General features: G+C 43.0%; 1 protein-coding gene across 1 annotated transcript in view; it reads left to right on the top strand.

Annotated features, from left to right (window-relative positions):
- The window catches only part of TIAM1 (TIAM Rac1 associated GEF 1), a 202,249-nt gene that overhangs the window by 44,616 nt on the left and 139,720 nt on the right, over positions 1-17,913 (top strand). The window contains 1 exon segment of the mRNA XM_025450018.3: positions 14,188-14,370. The gene's annotated coding sequence lies outside the window, so the exon portion shown is untranslated.

Genomic DNA, 17,913 nt, shown 5'->3' with positions numbered 1-17,913 from the left:
CACCCTGGTGCCAACATTAGTTCAGGCCGCACACAGTCCCCACTTCCCTGTGCTCATTCAAGCGAGGCATCGGTAGGACCAGAAGGCTGGTATTATTTTGATCATCAAGCTCTATTTAATGAATCCACTTCCCTCCTTCTTCTCGGGGATGCTATTTTGAATGGAAAATCACTATTGGAAAAGCAAATCCTACATTGATTATGGACACGATACTTTCCCCCTCCCCCCCATTATATCCCTTATTAGTTGCTGAATTTTACTGAAGGAGGGATATGAAGCTGTGGAGACATTAAATAATTTGCCCCAAGTTGTCAAGTTATTGCTCCAAGAGGAATATCCATTGCCTACCTACTGTGAATGTTCTTTGGTTTGGTCCTTGAAAACTCAAGCTTCCTACCCTATGGAAAGGCAGGACTAGGACCCTCAAGCCAAATCTCTCAGCTTGTTTTCTCTCAAGGTGAATATTTTCAGAAGGGGGCATGCTTAGGGCTTGGGAAGGCTGTTGGTGACGCCTGAGCCTTCCGAGGGTTGGTTTGGTTTAAATGTGGACCTGTCAGTTCCAGCTAACTCCGGAGGAATTGCTTTCACAGTGTGATGCATTAGTCATGAGCAGGGCGTAGGAGGGTGTTGAACAATCATTCCGACCCTCCTCCCCATTCCTGGGCTTTCAAGCTCAGACTTCAAGCCCAGCTGCATTAGAATGGAGGACATGCTGGGGACACCCCCCCACCCCCAACCCTGCTGTGTGCTTGAAGTCTTGGCTCAGGGGTGGGAGAAGGTGGTGATTTCAGATCTAGAGCTGGTGTGGAAATGTCACCATGGGGAAGCTTGTGTACCCAGGACCTCCATAATTTGAGCATATGTGGTAGGGGGGGTGAGGGGGGAAAGGATTAACAGTAGGAGCCGGTTGTATTTGTGTTTTCCAGTTTGCAAATGATACTGTTTCCATATTGAAGTAAGAGAGTCATAGCTCTTGATGATGTTGGCTACCAGGAGACGTAAGCTCAGAGGGATGCAGTTATCTGGAAATATATGACAGGGGCCTCTGGCTTGCTCACTTGGTAGAAGCATGCAAGTCTTGAGCTCGAGATTGTAAGTTCATTTCTTATGTTGGGTATAGAGATGACGTAAGAATAAAACCTTAAAAATATGTTCTTAGGGCAGCCCTGGTGGCTTAGTGGTTTATCGCCGCCTTCAGCCCAGGGTGTGATCCTGGAGACCCAGGATTGAGTCCCATGTCAGGCTTCCTGCACGGAGCCTGCTTCTCCCTCTGCCTGTGTCTCTGCCTCTCTTTCTGTGTCTCTCATAAATAAATAAAATCTTAAAAAAAAATGTTCTTAGAACTATATGGCAAAGATGACATCATGAAAGGAAGTGATCTCTTCGTGCCCTGGAGCTTGAGGCTACCAGGAACACCCCTAGGAGATCTTCTTTTAGAGCTCAAATCCAATAGATCAGTCAAGAGCCCCTGCTGGATAGACGGTTGTAAACATTTGTGGGGGAATAATTTTTATTCCTTCTGTTCCCTCGGCTGACATTGATGCCATTCCTAGGTATTAGCAGAAAAGTCTGTTGGGCATGTGATGGTTAATTTTATATGTTAACTTGTCTAGGCTGTGGTGCCCAGTTGTTTGGTTAAACACCAGTTTAGATGTTACTACAAGGTAATTTTTAGATATGATTAGCATTTACGTCAGTAGGGATTGAGTAAAGTGGATTATCCCTGATAATGTAGATGGGCTTCATCCAATCACATGAAGTCCCTATAAGAGCAAAGACTGAGGTCTTCTGGATGGAAAAAATTCTGCCTCCAGGTGCTTTTTGTACTCAAGGCAGCAGAATCATCTCTTCCCTGGGTCTCCACCCTGTTGGTCTGCCCTGAAGATTGTGAGCTTGCCAACACCTACAACTGCATGAACCAGTTTCTTAAAATATTGGCTCATCCATCCATCCATCCATCCATCCATCCATCCATCCATCCATCTATCCATCCATCATCCATTTGCATCCTGTTGGTTCCCCTTCTCTAGAGAACCCAGACCGACACAGAGCACATGTGCCATGGAACAACATGCCAAAAAGTAATAAGCTGTAATCCTTTCCCTCGAGGAACTGGTGATCTCCCTGAAGGGATGGATTAAGACTGGTGTTCCTATAACTGATAACTATGGGGATTCTGAGGAGAAAAGTGGTGAAGCAAGTCTTGAGAGACCAGAGCTTTGCACAGTTTTCCAATAAAACACTCCAACATAAAAACAGAATTAGCTTCCAGCCATTCTATGTACCATTTTATTGGGGGGGGGGAAGATGGGTATTTCATCTTCAAAAATCATATACATTTAAAATTTTATTCCATTATCAACCAACCTCCTGAGTACATCTTTGAATAAAAGTGACTCTTCAGAAAGATGACCCTTTATCCCTAGGACTCTTCTCTTTGCTGGCCGTGCCAGGACTGTTTGTATGTTAGGGAGCAGAGCAGGGATTGAAGGGACTTCATTCTGGAAGGACGTTACATATATCTTGAATGTGTGCTAGTTCGGTTTTGCAGTGATGAATGCACTGAGTGGGCAGCAGAGAGGGATATGAGTGATGGAGATTAAAGGCAAGGAGACCTAGATTTAAGGATAGAAATAGAAGGAGCTGGCTAGGGGCACCTGGGTGGCTCAGTGGTTGAACATCTGCCTTTGGCTCAGGGTGTGATCCCGGGATCCTGGGATCAAGTCCTGCATCGGGCTCCCTGCAGGAAGCCTGCTTCTCCCTCTGCTTATGTCTCTGCCTCTCTCTGTATCTCTCATGAATAAAAAAATAAAAAAAACCTTTAAAAAAAATTTGAACTCTTAAATGAGAGCTCCTTTAGTTACCGGTGGTTTTCGGGATGGGAAGCTGGCCAGACAGAATGAGGATTTCTTCCAGAAGATGTAACCTTTTCCTCCCACCTAGGAAAACCAAAGTTTCATTCAAGAATATTTCAAAAATGATTTTTCTTTGTGTGTTATTGTTGTTGTTGTTATTGTTGTTGGCCTTTTTTTCCTCCAGACTATATAACTGATATTTCTTGGCTCCTTACCCTGTGTTTGAGGTTCCCCACACCAAAAAACAAAACAAAACAAAAAAAATGCAGCCATGGTTGGAAACTTGTTTTTGCCTATTGCCTCGTGGCCAGTCACTGTATTGTCTTAGAGGGGTTGGAGATAAGCAGGTTGCAGAAATGAGTCCCTCCTCCCTATATCATTTTCTTTTTCTACATATGGCATCATTTTAGTAAGCGCTGGTAAAGGGGTATTGACTAAAGCCTTGATCGCAGAAAACACAATTTAATGGCCCCCAGTGAGAGCTAATTCTATCAGCAGATAACTTCAGCACAGCCCCAGGGTTCCAGCACATGTTCACAGGCCTGGTGATACGTTACCTTCCTGAAGATTCTTGGAGATTTTGACACAGCCGTGATGTTGCTTTATAAGAAGGCTAAGATGCAGGTAAAATTTAGACTCTGAAGATGGGAAACTGAGGAATTTGTGAAATAGGCTTAAAAAACAAACATTAGCAACAGATTTGGGATTGTTTTTGTTTTACCGTAATGACCTTTTTTCTGCTGCTGGAGAGTTCTCTTGCAACCTGCAGACCCCACCTGTCCACCATGTCCCTGGAAGAAACAGTAAGCCTGGACCAAGGTGGAATAAGATAAATAGAAGGGGGATGGAAGGAAGGGAGGGGATAGGCACTCCAGGTGGTTTTGTTGGCACTGGGGTCATGTGGCCGGGGAAGGAGGCATTCCTTTGAGCTTTCCACATGCCATCTTTTCTTAGTTTCCCGGTCAGCTTTCTCTCTGTTCCAGCAATAGTCTTCAACGTCAGATGGATGTGCGAGATGCTCTCATTAGGGTATGAGAAGGAAATTTCAGAATTTATATTTCTTTCTATTTCGCGCACCTAAATTTTTGTGTATTTTTGTTTGGTTCACATAAATCACCTACATCATCAACATACACAGAAGTTTTAAAATGTGCATAATTTATTTGAACAGTAGCTCATGTACGTAATTTGTACGTTAATTAAATGAGCGATGACACACACTCCTATTGTTTTAGATGGGCATGCTCCGAACTATTTTATTGAATGAGGATGCTCATAAAACCATTTGCACAGCAGTGCCCTGGACAGGAGTGTACTCATTAGTTCTTAGAAGGCAGGCCGGTGTCTGTTTTGCTTGCTTTGTGTGTGGTCTCATAGATATTACTTGGCAATGAATGTCAAGCTTTTTAAGCTAGTTGCCGTCATACAAGAAACAGATTTGCTTTGTGATTTTATGTATCGGTTTTTCTGCATGGGGACTTTGATGTATCACTGTTTCAGAGGCGTTCCCATGGTTTCCCAGGAACTGTCTTTATGTGAAAGAGGCTGATTATCCTCTTTTGACTACAGGGAGTAGTCATAAAAAAGTCATTTGATTTTTTTTCTTCTTCTTCTTCTACTTTTAAAAATCAAGTCTGCAACCACTTCGTGTGCTTTTTATTTCCCCCTCAGTTTTTAATTCAGTTGGGATGAATGTTGGTCAGTTACTCAGCCAAAAAGATCATGCACCAGTGTGTAAAGTAAGAATTGGTTGTTCCATCTTGCGTTTCTGGGGCCAAGCTCCTTGGCACTTTTTGCCTTAATTGAATCATGTATTTACTGGAAAGAGAATCTCACAATGGTTACAGTTATGACACAGGTTTTAACTTAAGCAGGTTAAAGAAACATGGACTTCCTTTCAAGTATAAGGAGCACAGAAACTTCTAGACCAGCCTCTTAATTTAAAGAGATGGCGGATGGTCAGGATGATGGGATTGAGTGGAGTTCTGCTGTTAGCTTCCCATTTCACTCACTCGTGGAAGGGGAGGTGATGGTCCTCAAATGCTACATTTGAAGTAGTGTCTGGTGGGCTGCTTTATGCATCCCAGATGCATTTCCCTATGATCTGTACAGCTTTGGAGCACCAGCCTTGTAGTCAACAATCTTATTTAAATGATGAACCCAACCTCAGTGAGTCAGGAGCACAGTGGGTGTCCTGTGGACCTAGAGAATTTTGGGGGCTGAACTCAAATCTGAAATCTGATTTACATTTTAACTTCTTGGCACCAAACCTGGGGCAGCATTTTATTTTTGTGTGAAATTATTGATGTTATTTAATCTATTTATTATTATAGCCGTTGGCTTAGTCAATGGAAGGCATAGTTGAGATAATGTTTTCAACTTCTGGCCTCTCACAGGTCATCAGAGGTTGTGTGTATGTGAGTTTAAAGTTCTTCGATTATACGATATAACTGGCCAGTTTTTGTGTCTCCATAAATTCTTCTTGATCTAAGCTTTTCGGCAGGGTTCCTTTCTTCTTTTCTTCCTTTCTTCCTGCCTTCCTGCCTGCTTTCCTTCTTTCTTTCCTTTTCCCTTCCACCTAACCTACCTACCTATCTTTCCCCTCCCTCCCTCCCTTCCTTCCTGTCCGTGCTAATGTGTTCCAACCCTGGTTGCTCTGTGCCTGTGTGGAATGGACATCACATTTCTAGTAGGATCACTATGAATTCCCACCTCTTAAGGATAAAACTTTCGAATGGGTGCTCTGTATGATCTCACAGTGGGAGAGGGGTTATTGTCACCTTCTCTGTCAGTTATCAAACCAGAAACTTCAGAAGCATCTCTCCCTTCTTTTTCTCCTTCCCTCCTCATTTCTGACAGGTAACTATGTGGCCACTGAGTCCTGGTGACTCTGCCTGCCTTTCTTATTACTTCAAGGCTCTCACTGGCCCTGTCTAGGCCACCTTATCTCCAGCCAGTGACCACCTGATTGGTTTGTTGCAAGAAGCCTCCACTTCTCTTCCCTGCTAGCCAGAGTGGGCTGGGGAGAACGTTTGATTGTATAACTCTGCTAATAAGTTCCTATCACATAGTCCATCACACATACTGTCTGATTCCTTGGTGTAGCATCCATAGCCGCAACTTGTCTTTTTAGCCTTACAATTTCCAGCTCCTTTCTATGCATCTACCTCTCTAAAGCATTGGACTGATGCTTTTTCAGCCCTGGGAGCCTTTGCTTTCTTTCTGTAAAGTTCTCCTTTTTTTTTTTTTTTTTTTTTTTTTGCATACTCCCTCCTGTTATTGGTTATTTCCTCCTATCCTCACAAGCTAAGCCAATCATATTAGCCCATTAGGACCAAATGACAGCTTCTTCTGGCAGAATTAGCCTATTTCTTCTCCTCTTCCTCCTTCATCTTTTTATGAAGATCTTCTCATTTATTTATTCATGAGAGACACAGAGAGAGAGAGGCAGAGACATAGGCAGAGGGAGAAGCAGGCTCCCTGTGTGGAGCCTGATGTGAGACTCGATCCCAGGACCCCGGGATCATGACCTGAGCCTAAGGCAGATGCTCAACCACTGAGCCACCTAGGTGCCCCAGGTGCCCCTCGCCTATTTCTTTTTATCATTCACTACTGACAATGCCAGATGAGCCTTTACAGCCCTGTCTCTGATTGGATAGGTGATCATCATTTACTCAGACTTGGAGCATCATAAGGAAAATGGTCTCTTTCCTTATCCTGAACATACAGTAGGTGATCAATAAACGTTCGTTGAGTTAACTAAGAAAGAAACTAAGAAAGAAAATGGCCCCAGTGAAACCACCCTACAGTATTGTGACTGTAAGGTACATTTAATTTCAGAGATGTTCAAAGTGAAAAATGTGTTTCTTAGAATCAGTGAAATAAGGAACCATGTTTTACCTGCTGGAGCTTGTAGCCTTAATTTTATAACTGCAAGAGAGTTGGAAGTGATTTGCAAATAAAAAATCGAGGTCATTTTAAAAGGCCTTTTTTACTTTCAAATGACAGAGTAAAGAAGCATTTTGGGCTGAGTGTCCTGGGACTACCTTGGGATGCTAGGCCTGTGAAACCTTTTCCTGTCACTCTTGTTTCATGAGTGAGCACTAGTTTCTCCCATTTTTATTTATTTTTCCCCCTTTTTTATTTTTATTTATTTTTAATTATGTATTTATTTGAGAGAGAGGGAGAGTGAGTAGAGATGGGGAGAGGGAGAGGGAGAGAGGAGGAGAGAAAGAGACTCCCAGCTGAGCAAGGAGCCCTCTTAGGGCTCATTCTCACCACCCTGAGATCCTGACCTGAGCCAAAACCAAGAGTTGGACACTCAACTGACTGAGCCACCCAGATACCAAAACTAGTTTCTTCTTTTCTAGAAGGTGGGGACTTACAGGTAAAGAATCTACCCCATTTTGAAAATCCTTGGGAGGAATTCCTTTAAAATTTTGTTACAAATCATCTTATTTGACACAAGTAGAAGACCCTTTGCTGCACTAAAATGTTTTCCTTAGTCTTTGATTAAAATTCTCTGTTACCACCTAAACACGTATCAGGATTAGTGTTCCTAATATCCCCTTACCAGTGGCTTTGCACAGGACCCATTATAGTGTCACTTTTTATGTAGGGCAGCTGTGTTTCCAGCTATCATACTTGCTCATTGAGTTTTGATTACTGAATTATGTTGTTAATCTAATATTCACACACACACACTTAAGATTTTTAGTTTCTCTTCCTTCCTCTCCATCCTTTAGTATCTGATTTACCAAAATCTCTTTAGCTGTTTTCTCTTAGAGAATTTCACCATCCATACATGCCTTCCGCTGACATGAATACTGCCAGAAGCAGAAACAGAACCAAAGAACAGGTATCAGCTGGAGGGAGTGATTCTTTCTGATGGGTCCTTTAGGCTTGAGCATGAGGAGTGTGTATTTGGGGTCTCTAGCCTGGTAACCTCTCCAGAGGGGTTTGTGGTCCTTTTTCCCTCCTCTGTGTCAAAGGCAATCCCAGCCCCTGTTGCCGGCAGGCATAGTTGCCACACCTCACCCAGGGAGCTCTTCCCTGACTCACGGAGTGGCCCTCCTGTGGGAGAGGCAGCTCTGGGTGAGGAAACTATTGTACCTGTAATAGTGGCCAACGGAACCAAATCTCCAGGGTGACCACATCTTACTCTGCTTCCTGATGAAGAAGGGGAGACCCCTTGACAGCTCGATTACATTTCAGGTTGAAGACTTCCCTCCTGGCTGCTCATCGAGAGAACAGGTGAAGGGAGAGGCCAGGTTGTAGGCGTTGGAAACCATCATGGAAATGGCAGGTTGCTGTTTAATGCCTCTCAGTCCCCTGGGAGGGCCTGGAGAAAATCTTGGAGGTGGACAGCAGCTGCTGAGTCTGATACTCCCTGCTCTTAGAGTGCCCTTCTGCTCAGCTGCTCACTCAAGGCCCTGTCCTTCAGAATGGAGACTCCCTGGTCTCCAGTCTCCACACTATAAACAGCAGGTATGGTGGAAAGCCAGAAAGAACCAGAACCAAATTCCTCCTCTGGAGCTGTAATCTTTGTGAAAGAGGAGCTGCCCTAACCCATCACTCATCTGCCCCAGTGGTTTGGGATCCGAAGCTTCTTCCTGTGTCTGGGAAGGCTTCTATAGCCGGTGTGGGAGTAGGAGACAAGTCGGCCTGAAAACAGGAACCTGGGTGACTTCATTTTGGAAAAGATGCTGTTTGAAATCTCTTCTTACTAAGGCATTGATGTGTTTTGGGGATGATAATTCTGGGGTGCAGTTTAAGGATTGTACACTCTGGTATGTCACATGGGAGGTATGGAAGCTCTTTCAATGGCATACTGTCCTCTCCCACTGTCCTCTCATGGGCAGCTGGTTCTCTCCCTGGGAACACCCCATGAAGGTAAGCCACAATGTGGTGTAATGCTGAAGGGCAGATTTCAGCATTAGTAGTTAACCATGGTCAGCTCCACTTCCATTTTCTTTGGGAATCCAATGTCCCATTCACTCCTGCAGTGACATGGGTGGGCTTTATTTTTGACATGACTCAAACTTCAAATGGAGAATTTAGGAGCTAGGAGCCCAGAGCTGAGTGGGCTGTCAACATCACAGGGTCACTTCTCTTGGAGTGTTGTTGGGTGGAGTTCTCAAGTGTTCAGTAGCTTCATGGCTTCTTAGTGGGAATGAGGCTACTTAGACTTTTGAGAAATTATGTGGTTCTCGTGGTCTGTCCTGAAAAAGCTATTAAATTGATTTCAGTAAGCTGGGCCTCATGTGAGCCTTTGTTGGGCCAGGCTTGGGGCGGGGGGGTGGTGTTTGGGAGATTTGATGGCCAGCTGTGTAACATAGCCCTCTGGGACTGGCAATTTCCAAACTCCCTTGGACGGAGCTGGGAGGGAGCTTTGTAGTGCAATGTTGGAGTTGTATGCATTGGCAGTTGCCAGTGTCCAACTGTAGCTGCAAGACAATAAACACCAAGAACCGAGGGAAACTTAGAAGAATATTTTGGCCTAAAGCCACTGACACCCTGCCAGAGAGATAGTAAGCATTCCATAAATGGTAGATTGCGCTGAGTCGGGGTAGAACATGTTACTTCACTTTGAAACACACTGACTTTACTCCTATGAAATATGGTAATTCGGTCTGTCCCAGCCGAACCTGTTGGTTAAGTATTGCCAAAGATTCACTGTTCTAAAATTAAAGTTATTATTTTAGTAGAGATTTCTTGACTTATAGCTGGCTTGAAAATACGGATTCTATGAACATGTTTCCTCAGTTACCTTGAGATACATTTGGATCTACTAGGAAGTAGCGTTGCTCAAAACAAGTACAGTGCTTGAACATGGGAACTTCCAGGGATTTTGTTCAGCTGAGTTGGGTGTCTGGTTTCACCTGTCTCAAAACATGGTTGGGCTAATGCCATGTCATCCATGCTTTAGGGAGTAGGAATTTGGAGTTCCTATCATAGCTTGTTCATCTGTGCTAAGAATCCTGGTCCTACCTTGCGTGGTCATGTGGTTGGTTCTCCTGGGAGGGAAGGTATAGTACCTCCTCTTTGTGCTATAGTCCCAGTTTTCATACAAGGTGGACAAGCTCACCCCTGGTGCAACCCTCCCCTCATGCCAGATGGGATTGGCCATCTGGTAGCATGACCCAGCTATACCTGGGCACAAGCCTTAAGCTTACCACCCTCAGGACTCTGTGGAGAGCAAGAAGTGATTAAGGGGAATTTCCTGGAAGGTTATGCAGCCTTTCTACTCTTCAGCAGTATCCTACTTCTTCAGAACTTCTGTTACCAACTTGTGATTTTCTTTTTAAATCAATTATCAAGAACAAAGATCCATATGAAATGTGTCACTGAGCCCATGTGGAAGGATATGGTCCAGAACATTGCTTATCATATCACAGTGGCCTCAGAGGACCACAGGGGAAATTTCTATCTGATCTTAACACCAAGAATATTCATCCTTCCTCTGAGCAGTTGATTTGGAATTGTGAATTTTACCACTGCCATGTTTTCCCAATTGAGTTGGCTGTTACAGTGCTTACTGTAAATGGCACTAGCTGTGTAGTTTGATAGGGTGTGCATGGTTACCTTATTTTCTCTCTATCACCCTTTGGGTTTCTTTTGAGTTTTGGGGGATAGTAATTTCTTCTATTTTAGATTATATATATATATTTTAAAATATTTTATTTATTTATTCATGAAAGACAGAGAGAGAGGCAGAGATATAGGCAGAGGGAGAAGCTGGCTCCAGGCAGGGAGCCTGATGTGGGACTCGATCCTGAGTCCATGGGATCATGCCCTGAGCCAGGGGCAGGTGCTCAACTGTTGAGCCACCCAGGTGTCCCAGATAATATATCTTTTTAAAAGAGGTTTTATTCATTTATTTATTTTAGAGAGTATGTGTGCACACATGAGCAGGGGGAGGGGCAAAGGAGGAGGGAGAAGGAGAGAGAATCTCAAGCAGACCCTGTGTTGAGCATGGAGACTGATGTGGGGCTTAGTCTCATGACTTTGAGATTATGACCTGAGCCAAAACCAAGAGTTAGATACTCAACTGATTGAGCCACCCAGGTGCCCTTAGATTATGTATTTTTGAAAGTCACTCACTACTGAGTCCTTTGTTGAATAAAGTAATAGTTAAACAATTAGTAAAGAAGATGAGCAGTGAATTTTCTTTAATATCTGAACTATGTAAAATTTTTCAATGCCCAAGATCCATCCATTTATCTATCCATCCATTTACCCATCCATCTATCTGATACTGAGTTTTAGATTAAGAATGAATACTAAAAACTAATTTTTTTTTGGTGCTTGTTATGTATGAAATAAATATTCCAGAATTTGGCTTGTTCAGGATTTTGATTCAAGACCTCTAACAGCCCCCATCCCTCTGCTCCTCACTTTTAAGATTCAAGGTAAGGGGAAACTTCCTGATTCTCATTAATTCATCTGTGAATTATGAAGCAGTTTGGGGCACTTAAGTCATGAACAGAGAGTTAATTAACATACTTTTGTAGCATTACATGGTTTGTATAATGTTTCGGGTTGATTCTCTGTATTTGCACCATCTTTTCAGGTAGTTTGGTAGTGGAGATAATCGTATATCTTCATTTTTCCTGTTGAGTTTCACAACAGATAATTTACTCACCCAAGGTCACATAAGTCGTAGAGCCTGGTACACGAGCTTGAGTATTTTGAGACCAAGTACAATACCCCTTTCTCTAAATTACTTTGGTTTCTAGAACTGGCGAGGACTTCAAATGATGGGATGCTTCTTATGAGGTTTTATTTTAAGAATTTATTTATTTATTCATGAGAGACATAGGCAGAGGGAGAAGCAGGCTCCCTGCAGGGAGCCCGATGCAGGACTGGATCCCAGGACCCCAGGATAACGCCCTGAGCCAAAGGCAGATGCTCAGCCACTGAGCCACCCAGGTACCCTTGCCCCACAACAAATTTGAGGTGATTTCGTGTCATCCAACTTCTAACACAGACCCAGATTCAGTGAGTTAGGCATGATGTTTTAAGGAAGCCCATATAACAGTCCCCTTCTACAGTGTTTTTTTTTTTTTCAGTTTATGAATATTAAGTAATTGTAGAATCATAGCTAATGTTATTGCAAACCGACCAAGGGGTAGGCCCTCAGCTAGTGACGTAACATAGATGATCTTATTTAGTGATCGTAGTAACCAGTGGTTTAGGAACTATTCTGTTTGTAGAGGGCTGGTATCTAGAGTTTGCCCCAAACCACCCTGCAAGTAGATGGTGAGGCCAACACTTGACCTGATGCATGCAATAGAGCTGAGGCTCAAACCTCCAACACTGAACTTGGTGCATCGCTGCCTTCCGTTGAAACTGGAATCCTTTGCAGTTCTCAAAGAAAACTCAAGAGTACTAATCGTTCTCAGGGTGCCATGGTGTCTACTGGCCAGGGTGGAGCTAGGCCACTACAGGCAAAATGAGCACTTCTTGGCACATCACAACCATAGCATATCTGCCGACTGCAAAAGAACCTATACGAGGCTCTTCATTGGGCCATATCACGGGTCATTTCCGCAGCCTGGGCCATAGGGGACAATTTTTTCCCCACCAAGACCTGACAAAAGTTCGACCCAGTGCAACTCAGTTTTGTTTTCCTGCATGTTTTATGAATAATGTCCTGTAACTCTTACCTTCTTCCCCACGTCGTTCTTCTACTCAGGCATTAGAAAGATACAGATAGAGAAAAATTTTAGTTCTGGTAGATAGAATATGTACTTTTTCTGAAGTAGAAGAAAATGCATTATCAGCTTCTGTGGCGCAGGTGGAAGGGCAGCCGCCCGCAGGCCCCCATTTGCCAGCAAGAATCCCGCCTTGCAAATTATTGGCAGCTGGCACCGTAATGAGTCCATTTCAATATAAATGGGCTGTTGCTTATTAATTTCTGCCAGTTCCTAGGCAATTCAGGAACTGCTTTGAAAATTTGAAAATTTACAGAGAACAGCTTCAGGAGGATGCCTAGGAAAAGAGAGAGAACAAGCTAGCAATGGGGGGAATTATGGAAAGGGCACGCATTGTAGGGTAATAATGGGGTATTGCTGGGGACTTGGGCTCCCTTCCTGGCAAGCGTTGAGTCACCCACTTCAGGTTAAATAGCACATTTTCCGAGATAAGGAAGAGCTGCAAGTTGGCTGATTGTTCTGTCCTCTGTGGAAGCGTGCATTTATTTACTTCCCCCCTCTGGGTGGCTGCCTTCCACGGAGTAGGGAGTTTTCTCCCTCCGTGTTCCTGCTCAAAGTGTTTGGCACTTCGGGTTCTCGCCTTGCTGGGAGCAGCAGCGGGCAGCCCCCCCCCCCCCACCCACCCAGAGGGATGACCAGGAGGAGGGTGATAAGGTGCAGCCACCCCAAGGAGCCCTTGGACTCTAGGATTTGCAATTTCATCTCAGAAGGCAGGCTTTTTTTCTCCCCCTTAAAAAAAAAAAAAAATCATTCATACTGCTTGATCACGGGCCGCCCTTGTCAGTTTATCTCCTGTGTTAAATAACAGTTGAGATATTTCACTAAATTCTTTTCTGTACATATTTTTCATGAGTGGCCCCTGTGCTGGCCAGCTGTAAACGTGTCCACGGTGAGGTCTGTGTCCTTGGTCTTTTGTTTTACTGCCTTTTGACATTTTCTTCAACTTTTGTCATCAACGTAGCTCCGCTTTGATAGTAACTGAGATTTCCCTGTTTCCTTTTATTTATTATCTCTGTTCCTTGAGGCCTTTGGAAGATGGAAGAGGGAGCCGTGGAAATCATTTCATAGGAACTTGCTTCTGTTATCTAATACTTTTCTCCTTAGAAATAGGGGAGAATGATAACTTTGTTTATAGGGCTATTTCTTTCTTTCCTTTTTTCCCCTTTCTTTCTTTCTTTCTTTCTTTCTTTCTTTCTTTCTTTCTTTCTTTCTTTCTTTTTTTAAAATTTTATTTATTCATTCATGAGAGAGACACAGAGAGAGGCAGAGACACAGGCAGAGGGAGAAGCAGGCGCCCTGTGGGGAGCCCAATGTGGGACTTGATCCCAGGACCCCAAGGTCACAACCTGAGCAGACGGCAGATGCTGAATCACTGAGCCACCCAGGAGCCCCTTAGGGCTGTTTCTTACCATAAATATAGTTACGCTTATGCTTATTTATATGTCTGATGATGCCTGGTCTTCATACCTGTTGCTCACTGTTGCACCATTTGATTCCGGGGGGTGGTATCGCACACAGAACGGATGTTGGAGAATGGAGGAGAGTGAGCTCCATCGAAAAGGCCCATCTTCTGTGTTCTGGCTGACCAATTCCTTTCCCTTTTCCGTCCTCTGCAGGTTTTTGGCACATCCTCGTAGACTCCGATGACACCACGATGGCCTCCCCGAGGGGCAGGTGCTGACTGATTCCTCTACCCGGTCCCTGCCGCTGTTCATCTGGACACCATTTCCAATCTCAGTATCTAAATGCCACAGTGCTCTTCGGGCAAGTTGGGCTGGGAACCACTGTTGCCTTGTAAGGTAGGTTTGTATATGTATTTTTTTTTAAGAGTTTATTTATTCATGAGAGACACACAGAGAGAGGCAGAGACACAGGCAGAGGGAGAAGCAGGCTCCCCATGGGGGGCCTGATGCAGGACTCAATCCCAGGACCCGGGGTCCACAACCTGAGCCAAAGACAGATGCTCAACCACTGAGCCACCCAGGTGCCCCGTATATGTATTTTTGATCCTATCTGCGTCTGCATGAATTCCTGGAAATACTCCCAAAGTGGTGGGACAGATACATTTTCGCGTCATTGGAATTGCCTTGTTGCATGTAGCTCGTGGGAAAAAGAATTTGGAACCACTTCTTTGGATTAGGGTTACACCCATCTAAGAATTCAAAAGCATTAGCATTAAACCTTAAGAAAAAAAAGAAAGAAAGAAAGAAAAAGCCAGTACCTATGAAATCTACCCCCCCCCCTGTGAATTGCCCTCAGGGTCTTTTAAATTTATCCCTGAGCTCACCATCTTTAGATTGGATTATGTTTGAAAACGACAAACCTAGCTGTAAAATCTTCACTTCAAAACAATGATAGATTTTGTTTCTGGTTTAGATAATCTTTAAAAAGCAAAATAAATACAGTCAAAATAATCATCTTTCTAAATCAAAGATCATCTTTTATTTGTTGCAAAACTTTCCTGTTTAGTCTCTTGTGTGAAGGGTGTTTGCGTGTGACTTGGCAAAACACTTTTCATGGGTTTGTGAAGATTTAGCAAAAACTTTCAGAACTTTGTCTCAGTTTAATCTTAGCTCCCCCCCCACCCCCTACCCCACCCCTGTCTTCAAGCTCAGCCTCCAGTAGAGAAAAAACAGGCTTGAAACCAAGACCTCCCACTAGAAGCTAATTTTAAATTTGCAATCTGTTGTCTTGTGATTTTCGCTTCAAATTTAACTTTGAAATAAATACATTTCATCCTTTCTCCTGCAAATTTGGAGGTCTGTTTTCAAGTCATAGAAGGGTGATCATTATGTTTATTTTAATAAGTTTTTAAATACCTCAGGGGAGTGCAAAATTATATTATTAATAATTATCATTTATATGCATCATTAACTGCCTTGTGCTTGGGTTTCACAATGTCCTTACCGATGACTGAGAAACCTTGCTTTAGTAGTTCCCTTTTGAAATATGATATGAATTGGGTCATCTTGGGCCTGCTAATGAGCTCTAATGTTTTATATATTTGAAGAACGCTTGTTAAGAGGTGGTCTGCGTGATGATCACTCCCATTGAGGAGAGCTGTGTTAAGGTGTTAGTATATTTAGGTGACCAAGACAGGGATGTGTAAAGCATGGTCCTTGCCACTGAGCAATTATAAAAAGATGGGGAGGGGGTCCATACAAAGCAAGACAAGTGTGTCAGTGTAGAAATAACCGTGCTGCAGACACCATGTGAAGAGGTCAAGCAAAGTGCTGTTGGAATATAGAGAAAGCGTGATTATATCCAAGCTAGATAGTATTTTCTTTACCTTAGGTAATTTTTCCCAGCCATCTGTTTTGAGTTTGGGTTTGGTGTCGTTTGTTGTAGCTGTCAGCATAGTGCCCACATCCTCACTCTCTTCAATTATCCAAAAAACCCAGGGACTTCAAACATGTTAACATGTTTTATTTATTTTTCTTTCCTTAAAATGAATTACAGGTTTAGTGCAGAAACTTTTGAAAATACAAAAAAAAAGTATAATTTTTTGAGAATTGAAATTACCCACAATCACTCTATTCAGAATAGTTGCCTTTAAAATTATTATACAGGTCTGGCGTGTGTGTGTGTGTGTGTGTGTGTGTGTGTGTGTATGAGAGAGAAAGAGAGAGAAAGTGACATTAATATTCTAATATTCTTTTTTTTTTAAGACTTTATTTATTCTAGAGAGACAGAGACAGAGAGAGAGGCAGAGACACAGGCAGAGGGAGAAGCAGGCTCCATGCAGGGAGCTCCACATAGGACTCGATCCCTGGTCTCCAGGATCAGGCCCTGGGCTGAAGGCAGCACTAAACCGCTGAGCCACCCAAGCTGCCCAACATTAATATTCTTAAAGGAAAATTTTAACCTGCTCAAAACCATTTTCTTGGATGTGCATCTCAAATGTAAATTTTTACTTCTGAGGATAAGAAGAGTTTTGCTCCAGTGATGTTTGACCCTACAAGAGAATTACTTTTTTTGTTGTTGTTGTTAGAATTATCTTTTTTGATTATCTACTTCTGACCAGGCCAAGCCTTGGCAGGCTGACCCATAGGGCTGGGCTTTGATTTCGTCTAGCCTTCCCATTCTTCACGGAAGGGGTGGGTCACTCTGCTGTCTATTTGGGGTACTGCTTGAACTGTTGGTCTCATCTAGGGAATTTGACATCCTGTACCGTAGAAATATTATTACAGGCTCCTTAGTTCTCAAAGTAATGAGATTATTTCCAGTTACCTTTCGTATCTTCTTTCTCTCCCTTTTCCCCCTCCTGAACAATCTGAAGTTACAGTAGTATTTTTCCTTACTGCTCTCTGCCCAGAGACCTTGGCTGTGGGGTGATTTTCTATTAACTGGAATGTTTCCTCATGCAAAACGGAGAAGACGTAACATTAGTGTGATGAGAATCGCAACTTGCGTGATATATCTTGGAACACACAAGTTTTACCTTTCTTTTTTATTTGTGTTCTGTTTCTCTACTCATATATAATAATTGACATTTATAATGATTTTGCATAGACATTACATGCAGTTATGTTTTTCATTTATTTCGGATGTTTACCTTTACTCAGCATAGTTATAATAGCTGCTTTATTTTGGTTTAGTTTTTGAAGAGGAAATTTCCGAAGAAAAACATTTATCTATCTATCTATCTATCTATCTATCTATCTATCTATCTATCTATCTATCATCTATTTATCTATTTATGAGAAAGAGAGAGAAAGACAGAGTGCATGTGCCCACCATGCTCAAGCAGTAGGGAAGGGGCAGAGGGAGAGAGAGAGAAGGGAGAGAGAATCTTAAGCAGGCTCCATGCTCAGTGTGGAGCTAAACACAGGGACCATCCCATAACCCTGAAATAAATGACCTGAGCCAAAAATCAAGTCAGATGTTTAACCGACTGAGCCACCCAGCCACCCAAAGAAAAACATTTTAATACAGAAGATTTTTTTCTCCACTTCATTGATGAATTTGGGTGTGTTTTGCATACATCTCCTATCATATTGAGTCCCAGAACACACTGGACTGCAGTTTCAACCATGTAATAGCTGCTTTAAAAGTCTTTGAGGGGCACGTGGGAGGCTCAATGTTGAGCATCTGCCTTCAGCTCAGGTCATGATCCCGGGGTTCTGGGATTGAGTCCCACATCTATGCCTGCCTATGTCTCTGCCTCTCTCTCTGTGTCTCTTGTGAATAAATAAATAAAATATTAAAAAAATAAAAAGTCCTTGCTTGATATTCCTTCCAACATCTGGGTCCCTTTAGGACTGATATTGAGGGATTGTCTTTTCTCTTGAGAACTGCTTAGAATTTCTTGGTTCTTTAGAATACATTGTGGGCATGTTAAG

The sequence above is a fragment of the Canis lupus genome, chromosome 31 (assembly GCF_003254725.2).
Source record: "Canis lupus dingo isolate Sandy chromosome 31, ASM325472v2, whole genome shotgun sequence".
NCBI classification, from domain to species: Eukaryota; Metazoa; Chordata; class Mammalia; order Carnivora; family Canidae; genus Canis; species Canis lupus.
Note: the sequence above shows the minus strand (reverse complement) of the source record. Positions and strands in the feature narration are given on the sequence as shown.